This window comes from Anthonomus grandis, chromosome 22 (assembly GCF_022605725.1).
Source record: "Anthonomus grandis grandis chromosome 22, icAntGran1.3, whole genome shotgun sequence".
In the NCBI taxonomy this organism is placed as follows: domain Eukaryota; kingdom Metazoa; phylum Arthropoda; class Insecta; order Coleoptera; family Curculionidae; genus Anthonomus; species Anthonomus grandis.
In genome coordinates this window covers 8,384,522-8,395,559 of record NC_065567.1, presented here as the reverse complement: position 1 = coordinate 8,395,559, position 11,038 = coordinate 8,384,522, and the positions used below count along the sequence as shown (strand labels likewise).

The 11,038-nt window shown below is 32.2% G+C and overlaps 1 long non-coding RNA gene across 1 annotated transcript; it reads left to right on the top strand.

Moving 5' to 3' along the window:
* Positions 1–361: 361 nt before the first annotated feature.
* Positions 362–9,893, top strand: LOC126749021 (uncharacterized). The gene is made up of 2 exons (XR_007664860.1): positions 362–416; positions 9,346–9,893. It is a non-coding gene; the product is annotated as an uncharacterized LOC126749021 (long non-coding RNA).
* The last annotated feature ends 1,145 nt before the right edge of the window (positions 9,894–11,038 follow it).

Sequence of the window (11,038 nt, the reverse complement as noted above, 5' to 3'; positions counted from 1 at the left end):
CCATGTGCAAAGAGCCTTTTTCAAAATTTATTACATAATATACTATTTTTTACATCGGTTAGCAATTCTATTTATTATTTTTCCAGTTTTTGTATGCAAAGGGCAATGCCGCAACAAGAAGCAGCATTCAGTTGACTATCAACCTTTAATTGTTTCCAAGATAAATAACAAAACGATTTAAACGTTAAGAAACGTTATTTCTGTTAAAGATCCTTGGACAATTTGGAAGTGCTTAAAAATTTCTATTTGCCGATAAAGAAGAATAATTTCAAGAAAACCAGAAAACCTTGACAGTGAAAGCAGGCAAGTACATAAAATTTCGAAAACTACCTGTATTTAGAGTAAAATAATCGAAATTTCTCAGAAAAGATCAACTACTAGAACTTGACCCTAAAGATGAAACTAGTAAATAAAACGTAAGTAGTACCCTTACTAAACTGAACTAACTTATCTAAATTACAAAATAACAGCAGCGTATTTACAATTTCATAGCAGTAACAATTGAATTTCATTGTCCTATTGGACAATGAAAGATATTTCTTTAACTATTGCTTTGCAACACTAACGATATACCATAATTTAACATAATTTTTTGCTATCAAAAGTTCAATGCTATATTCTAATAAAATTTAACCTACAAACCCTTAACTCAAAACCACTAGGAAGTGTTCTTGTCACGATCTTTTGAGTGAACTGACTTTTGTCTTGAATTTGCTTCTTTATAAAAGTTTGCACTTAATAAAGCTTAAATATATTTGTAGACTCAAAAAAAAATGTTAGTATCTTTTGTTTAACCCTCATGAAAAGAAGTTTTTAGAAGCCTCTTAGAGTCATTAACATCTAGAGGTGATCTGGATAATGTTTCGAATGAATTATATGAACAGTTTGAAAAGAATAGTAATATTTTGATGTCACTGTCGAATTCAGAAGATATCAATACAGTAACTGGAGATATTCTAAAAATAGCTGGAAAATTGGAGTACCGTTTCTATCTAATGTTAAATCCGATATTGCATTACATCTGCTCGAAAATGAAAGAAGCTAAGAAAACCAGGGCCTTTTTTCCCGCTAGGCTCATTAAGGTACCTGCAGATAATAAGGCCTATATTCAAAAAAAACGCTTTAAATTAATCGCAAATCGATTGCGTTGGGTCCGCATCTCCTATTATTGGTCCATTTACAAACGACATTCGAACGGACTACCCGCGTTCCTTTTCTAGGTTTGTTGTTTGTTTGTTTGTTGTCGTCAGTAAGTTCCAACAACTTGTGTCGACGGGTCGCCGCGTGTGATATTATAAGGATACAACGAACAAAAACGTAAGTATTTTTAGTATTTATAATTGTATTTTTAATTTATAACTGCAGATATTTTGGTTAGACTTTATATTTTGTGATTTCAATAGTTTATTAGATTAAATTTAGCCGACATAATTTAAATAAATTTACATAATATTTCGTCATGGATGGGTAATAAGGCCTATAAAAATAAGCTATAGGCCTTATTACCCTCCATGTAGGCCTTATTATCCTCATGACAAATGAATGTTTTTATTAGCATATTATTAAACTTCTAAACTATTCTCGTTTTATTTTCAGTGATTTTTAACATCATCCCTCCCAAAAGAGCACCTTGGTGCGAGGATTTAATATCAGCAGTTCGATCTGTTCAACGCGGTACTCTTTGTACATATGGGGCTGCGGCATGGTTTAATATTCCCAGAAGAACCATTAGAAATCATGTTCAGAATGGAATCCTAATAAAAAGACTAGGTCGTAAATGTATTTTAAAAGAAGAACAAGAAGCTGATCTCGTTAAAAGAATAATAAGATTTAGTGAAATAGTATAATATAATACCTGTGACTTCACGGATCCTTCGTCGATTGGTATTCAGATTCTGCGAAGATAATAAAATTGCTCATCAATTTAATACAACTTCAAAACTTGCTGGTAAAGACTGGCTAAAGGCTTTTATGATGGGAAATCCTGTAATTTCTAAAAGAAAAGCACAGTTTATGAATCCAGCTAGGGCTCAAAAACTTAATAAATTTATAGTTGATGATCATTTTTCAAAAATAGGGAAAATGTATGATGATCTTGATATAATTAATCACCCTGAAAGACTTTATAATATGGATGAAAAAGGATGCCGCTTGACTATTCACCACCAGCCAGCCGTTTAAGCTAAAAAAGGGGTAAAACGTGTTCACTTTCAATCGTCAGAACATGCAGAGAGTGTGACAATTGCAGGTTGTGTCAATGCCCTTGGAATACCAATACCTCATATGATTATTTTTAAAGGAAAGAGGCTAAAGCCAGAATTACATGATAATTTGCCACCAGGAACTCTAGTGGAAAAATCAAGTAAAGGCTACATGACTAACGAACTTTTTAAAGAATTCCTCAAGCACTTAGCCCGATACAAAAGTCCAGGAAGGTGCCTCTTAGTTTTTTATGGTGCAGCTTGTCATCTTGATTTGTCAATTGTTGATGTTGGAGACTCACTTGATATAGATCTCTACTGTTTGCCACCGAATACAATACATGAGCTTCAACCCCTCGACAAATCTGTATATCGTTCATTTGAGCATCATTGGGATAATGAGGTATTATTATTCTTGGATCAGAATCCTAACAAAAAGCTGACCAAATCACGTTTTAACATCATACTTTCAAATGTTTGGTCTAAATGCATGACACATAGTAACATTATAAATGGTTTTAAGGCTACTGGTCTGTTTCCATTAAATCCCGAGGCAATTCTAGAAACAGCATTTGCTCCTTCAATTCTCTCAGACGTACTGGCACCGGATGATACCAACATAGAAAATAGGCGTCCACCTGAATCTCCTCAACCTGGTCCGTCTGGAATGGCATCCAACAAGTCTGGCAAATTTTCCTATTCCAATGTTTACTCTTCTGACTCGGATTCGACTGATGACCATATCCCTCTTGCTGAATTAAAGAGACGAACAACAAAAGTCACTTCTTTTAATGAGCTTTTGCCCACACCAGTAAAAACTAATGAAAAACCTAAAAAAAATCGAAAAAAAGCTCTAAACTACAAAGGAACTCCAGTCACTAGAGATCTTTTTACCGAGGAGAACAAAAGTCGTGCCAAATTGAATAAAGATATTGAAAGCTCCAGGGAAAAGTTAAGTACCGAATAGTATTGCCATGGATGTGAGGAAGACAGGCAGGCCGATATGAGGCAGTGCAGCAAATGTCTTAAATGGTATCATGAGGAATGTGTTGGCTTAACAGTCAATGACATGGATGATTTTGAGTGTCCCGATGGCTGCTAAACTTCGCCCAATTAACGAGTTGTGCCATTTTTATCTATAGGCTTTATTAAACCTCCATCGGATAATATGGCCGATTTGCGTTATTTTTCTTAATATTTATTTTTTGTTTTCTAGTTTTTTTAGAGATTATTTTTTTAAGTTTGTTAAAATTAATATAACCTTATAAGCACTTTGGTGTATTAAACTAAATATTAACATTACAGTCTTTCACTTTATTTAATTTTTTTCTTAGCTAGGCCTTATTCCCCTCAAGTACCTTAGGCCTAGACCTAGGGCCCGTAATTTGGAAGGGCCCGAAAATCGTTGTGATAATAAGGAAATTTGCATTATTTTATACAGGTAGGAAACCTGTACCCTGTACTATAAAATAATATTTAAATTAAAAAAATTAAATTTGATAAAAAATGTTTGGATATAAAAAAATGATATTTCATCGGCATTGAATAGAATAAAGACTTTTTCTTCGTACAACTCTAAACATAAACAAATGTGCCCAGACCAAACAAGGATTTTTTTGCATGTTAGGCGGCTTACACTAAAGCTCGGCCTAAAGCGGGGATGCCTTTTTAATTTTATATTTATGACCCAAAGTGCGTTGCGGTAGCTTTTCTTATTCAAACTGGGAGTAAATAATTTGTAGTGATTTTAGTTATAACTTATTTTAAGACAGTAATACTGGAAACAGTTCCTCCGGTCTATTTAGTGGTACTTTGATGTGTATTCTAAATAAAATATTGTGCTAAGCGAACCAGAATTTGTCAGAACGTAAGTTGTTTTTTTATATTGCTAATTTAAGTTGTTCTTTTTTTTTTAACCAGACTAAGTCTCGAGTCCACCAACCTCATATTAAGTCAGTAACGGCTCGTGGTCTATGATAAAGAGGGTACAAATTAGTGTAAATTTAATCCATTTTTAATTATTTTTCTTGTGCAACTACCATACATGTTTTTTTGGTTACGTAGCTGTTTTAAACGTAGAAGAAAAAAATATGAGAAGGCATCAAGTAAAAATAGTTTATTTTTTTTAGACAGAAAATAAATTTATAAATAATAGTAATAGTATTTTTTAATTCTTGCAGTTTTTAGACGTCCATTGTCCTGTTTTTATTTGAAGAAAATTTATAAATATCAGCCTTATTAAAGTTTGGAATATCCTGTATAAAGTTACTTTAAATAGATATAACATTGCTAGGCTAGGGCTGTCAGTCTTTTGTTTGATTTGGTTTGACGTTATACGATCACAAAAATTATACGATAAAATATGAGGCTTAGATTTTATTTGATCAATAATATTAAATGGTTATTTTAATATTTTTTCCATTTATTTTGGGGGTGCACGTGCTCATGTGCTCCTATGGTAGAACCGCCACTGTATTAAGTAAACTTAAGTGTCATTTAAAATGTTTACTTAACATTAGGTCGGTGAAAAGGGGCATTAATGAGATAGATACTAAATAAATAATTATTTAAAAAAAGACCCTTTGCCCTAATCATGAGCTACAAACATTTAAGTGGTAGTGAAAAATGAAAACAACGCAAAGTAAGAGAAATTGAAAAAGAAAAACAGCAGGGTGCAATTTTACAGTTTCTGCGCCCCTCTACAACATGTAATATAGAAGAAACTCCTTCAACTAGCACCGCCAGCAAAATAGAGTTATCATCAGCTGATGCAGATATTAGTTTCATACCATTTCCAGAAAATTAAGAGCAGACTACTCTAAATACATCCGAAACTGTTCATGAATTGTCGCAAAAAACGGTAGCTTGTTGTCATGATGGTAAATCATCTACAAATCAAGATGACTTCTTTTCTACTGTTCCTACCGATATTGCAGATTGGCCAAAACAATTGAGTTTAATTTAAAAAAAATATTTTGTAGATAATCCACCTAAACAAAACATAGATAAAAGAGAAGGATGTGTTAAGCAAGTGGAAACAAACAAACCTAGAAAATTAAAATATTCAACTTTTTTTAAAGTGAAAGTAAACGGGGAAAAAGTACTTCGTGAATGGTTAGTTTATAGTCCAAAATCTGGCTTGGTTTATTGTTACGTTTGCAAATTGTTTGCTAACAAAACTGTTAGCCTTAGTGATGACGGTTATAAAGACTGGAAAAATATTAGTGAAAGCTTGAAAAGTCATGAATCTTCACGCGAACACATTACTTCTATTGGAACATTGGTGAGCAGACGTCGATTGGAGGGACGAATTGATGCAGAAATGGAAAAATGGTATCATGAAGAAAAGAAATGTTGGAGAAGCCTTTTGCAGAGAGTAGTGGGAACTATTAAATTTCTTGCAAAAAACGGATTAGCATTTTACGGCTCTACAAACCAAATATTTGCCAAGCACAATGAGAATTTTCTAAGTGCTTTAAAATTTCTTAGTAAATTTGATCCGTTTTTAGCCGATCATTTAAAAAAATATGGGAACCCTGGTCGTGGTCAGGTGAGCTATATTTCTCCGACAATTTGCAACGAGTTTATAACACTCCTTGCAAATGAAGTAAAAAATTTAATAGTGTCAGAATTGCAGTCATTAAAATATTTTTCAATTATAGTTGACTCTACACCAGACATTTCCCATATCGATCAATTAACTTTAATTGTAAGGTATGTTCTGCGAGATGGAAAACCGGTCGAAAGGTTTTTGGGGTTTGTGAAAATTTTTTCACATACTGCAGAAAATTTGGCAAATGTCATTATAAAAGAACTCAAAGATCTCAATATTTATATAAATTATTGCAGAGGACAAAGCTATGATAATGCTTCGAATATGTCTGGAAGATATAACGGAGTCCAGGCGAAAATAAAAAATATTTCAAATAGTGCTCATTTTGTACCCTGTTCCATTTTCCGTCATTCGTTAAATTTGATAGGCAATAGTGCAGCTGAATGTTGTTTGAAAGCGGCCACCTACTTTGATAATATACAATATTTATACAATTTTCTATCCGCATCCACTCATAGATGGAATTTACTTAAAAAAAATTAGCAATGTTCAACGCCAAGCCGCCAACCGTGAAAATAATTTGCGATACTAGATGGTCTGCAAGAGCGGATGCTGTCAAGTCCATAGCACTTGGTTTTAATGAAATTAAAATTACCTTAGAAGAGCTGCCAAAAGACATAAATCAGAAAATACCTACCACGATTGAAACCAAAGATTTGCTTAAACAAATAAATACATTCGAGTTTGCTTTTATGTCTATTATCTGGAGAAAAATTCTAGATAGAATAAATGCAACAAGTAAATCGCTACAAGAAATCGACACTAGTTTGACTATTGCTTGTAGTCTTTATGACAGTTTGATTCAATTCATCGATCATTTAAGAAATCAATTCAATGATATGTTCAATATATAGATATATTCAATGAATTTTATGATATGACAATGAGGCAAGAAAACTTCAGCCCAACAGTGATTATAGAAATTTGACTTCTAGAAGTCGGAAACAAAAAAAATTTGCCGATGAAGGTCCTGCAAAAGATGTTTCATTTGTTAAAAAAGGTAGTGAAGACTTCAGAATCAATACTTTTAATCCAATATGTGATAGGCTAATTACAGAATTAACAAAAAGAAGAGACTCCTACACATGTGTGAGTGATATTTTTAATATACTTTTCATAGATTTTCCGTGTTCAGATCAAATAGTCCAAATTAATTTGAAGAATATTGAGGAGCTTTATGCAAAAGATATTGATGTGAATGAATTGCCTGACGAACTTGCAGAATTTAAACAACTGTGCAATTCTAACAATGTACCAAGAAATCCAAAAAATATGTTGCAGTTTATTATAAACTTAAACATATTATCAACATTTTGCAATATCGAGATTCTCCTTCGAATATATCTTTCAATCCCAATAAGCAACGCATCAGGTGAAAGATCATTTTCAACTCTAAAAAGAGTCAAATCATACTTAAGGAACTCTCTAAGTCAAGAAAATTTGTCATCATTGGCTATTCTGAATGTAGAAAGCGACATTTTCAGTACTGTAGATGTAGATAAAGTTATAGACGATTTTGCCGAACTAAAAATGCGAAAACGTAAAATGTAGATATTTTAATATGTTTATGGTTTTTTTGGTTTAATTAGTCACTTTATATAAAAAAAATCAGTCCCTTTGCTGTATATTTTTTAAGTGAATAAATGTTGAATTATTTATTAATTAAGGATTTATAACCTACATAATATATGCAACACATACTACATAGCTAAGTAATTTAATAAATTTGCACAGACCAAAGTTTGATCTGTGCAAATAAACGGTATAGTTATAAACTGTATAGTTTTTTTTTATTAATTTATTAAAAATTAAAAATAATATGATTATTGCTAATATCATGTTATCTAAAAAATTATGGTTATAATGTGTTTAAAAAGGTTGGAGAAAGGGGGGGAGGCCGATATGTTTTATGGTCTAGGGCCCACCTGCCTCAAAAATAGGCACTGAAAAAAACACAGTCTGCAGTATTCAAAAAAAAAATGCAAAAATGCATTTATGGATGCGAAAAAAGTCGAAGAGTTTAACTACTTTAAATGTTTTATACTTTAGAAAATACATAGATGTTCTATCACATGTCTTTACCTCAGCCAGCCTGTATAAATATGTTAAATATTTCACAAATATACACACTCGAGTTATATTGGTGAGAAATGCTGACTCTCGATGGCGTAATTGGCTATATAATCATATTTTTAATATATAAAACCTTAATATTAAGATTAATTAGATTAGAAGTCGTTGTGTCGGTAACAACTTCGAAGAAAACTTCTAGAAGTGTTTTAACACTGCTAGCGGAATCCAAACAACTAACGACATCTGATATCACAGACGTAGGCAAAGTAAGTCGCTGTAAGCACCTTTTCTTTTGCCTCTATAAACACATAGCATAGCAATATATATCTTTATATTTCTTTTGAAGGTGTATTCTCAAATTAATCTAGATTGCCAAAAATACGTTAACTTTTTAGATATGTTTCTGTTAATGGAATAAAAATAATTATTAAATGTGTATGATTCTTATGCTTGTAAGACCCTGTTTATTTTCTAAAGAATTGAAATATTTTTCTTAGTCATTAAGATGAAATTTATCGGTCTGACCGAAAAGAGGTCCAGGATATTTACAAAACTAAAGCTAGCTCAGCGGTACCGTAAGTAACCAAATACGGTTTACACTTAGCGTTTCCCCTCGGGAATTATTTTTATGGGTTTCGATAAAAGAGTGAGGTAAATATTTGGTTTATAAAATTCATTTGAGTTTTGGTCACTAAAGAGTGAAGTTATTTAATAAAAACAATAAAGGGTGTTGCGACGTGAAATAAGCTGTGTTGGTTTGGTGTAGTGTTTTACTACAAGAAAGGGTGAGTGTTATCACAGAGTATGCTTATTTCTATCTCACTGATAACACCGATATTTTACCTTTTTAAATAAAATGTGATTAATGAAATATTTTAATGACCGATTGTTGTTTGTCTTGCTTGTGTTGTTGTGACGATTGTTTATTGTTATTGTTTCTTGTTAAGATACTGAGCTGGTCTGGGACCATTGCACAGCTCGTTGTATTTAACAAGGCTTTGTATTTGGAGAGGACCCTCGCGTTTTGGTGTTCATTGCACCCCTCAGTACAAAGTGTGTTATCGTCAGGTGGTCTAGATCGGAGATTGCTGTCTCAATCTTATGTTTTATGATAATGTTTTTGGTAGCATTTTGGCTACGGTTTGTGAGTAATGTAGTGCTCACGTTTTGGCATATTGAACGATTGTATATCATTCAATATCAGTACGTTGTCGTTACTGGGACATTTAACAATCGGATAAAAATAATAAATTGGTGAATAATGAATTTTGGGATATTTAAGTTAAGTGGTTAAATGTTGGTGAACATGAATTAAATGGTTATCGTAAAAGTAAAATCACTGAGCAAGTTTAAAACATATTAATTCATATTTTTCATATTAATGAGTTTTGCTTAATATTTTTATTATTAATTAATTTTACGGGAATAAGTGTGCTCAGGTTACTTTTATTATTTCAGGTCTACACGTCACCATCTCTACTTTGGAGTCGCCCAAGCGTCCAGTTGTTTTACAAGGTGTTTATTCTATTTTTATGATTTATTTTGATTATTTTGGACTATTTTGAATTTATTTAACGTATTAAAAATTATACAATTATTTAAATGACGCTCACAGGTTTTAATTATTATATGCTTTACCAAATTTTAAGAATTTTCTGTCATACTATCAGTCTCTTGGAAAAAAAATTTTTCCGACACAAAATAATTTTTGCTAAAAATGCCTGTTAGCGTTCAGTTAAAATATATTATAAATTAGTTTGTAAGTTCTATGTTATTTCAATTAAGTTCTATGTCGAATTAGGCACAAGAGTGCCGCTTTATCTTAAGATTTATTATATAAACACATACAAGTCCAAGTGGTAAGAGTCCAAGGGGTCGATAGGGTCTTGCGTCAGCGGGATTCGAGATCGTTGACAAAAAGACAGAATCACCACGAGCCTTGGTGTAAACGGTCACATTTGATATTCCTCATTTTCAGTGACAAATACAGTGTGTTTTTAATTTTTTATTAGACTTTCATTTAAGTCTAACATTCTAAAATCCCACCTATATTAAAACTTACACAGTCCACCTTTTATCACTTACTTCCTATTATACATGTCGGAGAGTCAGTATTATTATTTAAGGCTAACTGAACCTCTCCCAAATCTTGCCATATTTTTGATGCATTACTCGTTCGACCTGACCATTTGCTTTACTTGCACCATGGGCTATGAAGTGAACATCGAAATTACTTTTAGAACAAAATTTTTTAAATTCGGAACTAGTGAAGCATTTTCCCTGATCTGATATTATACGACCTGGAGCTCCGAACAAGTGAGTAAAATTCCGAAGAGAATCAACGGCCTGTTTACCCGTCAGTGAAGAAATGTGATATAAAACAGCAAATTTCGTAAAACCATCTATAATTACCAAAGCATATTCTTTTCTGTCACTTTTCCCACTTAATTTTCCAGAAATATCGATGTGAACTGTATGCCAGAGTTTTGAAATTTTGGGAATAGAATGTAGCTGAACCTGTGACTTTCCACTTTTGTTCTTAGATGCTTTACAAATAAGATAATTATCTACAAATTTTCTGACATATTTCGAAACCAATAAAAGTCGTACAGCTTATCCAAAGTTTTTTCCCACCCTAGATGTTTTAAACCTACATGAACATAGTTGATTATGGACCAAGCCATAGAACGTGGAACAATAGGAAGCCATTTTGATTTTTCATTTCTTTCTATTTTCTTCAACAAAATATTATTTCGAACATCATAAATTTTTAATAAATCAGTAGGCAGTTCATAAGATTCCCACTTAGAAATTATTTGAAGAATTTCATCACCTCTTTGCTGTTCCACTTAAAGCCAATCTCTTTGCAACTCTAAAATTTGAACTTTTTTTTTACAATAGATTTGCACGCTGACATTAGAAATAGGTAAATGATTTCGTGAAAAGAAATCGACGTGCTTCATGCGATTACCTTCACGATACTGAGTGTCAAAGTCAAAGCCTTATAAAAATGCCCACCAGCGATGCACTCTAGGTGTTAAATAAATTTTTTTTTGAAACTTTTAAAGAATTACAGTCTGTTACAACGGTAAAATATTTCCCATACAGATAATGCTTAAAATGTTTAACAGCTTTTATGACAGCTAATGTT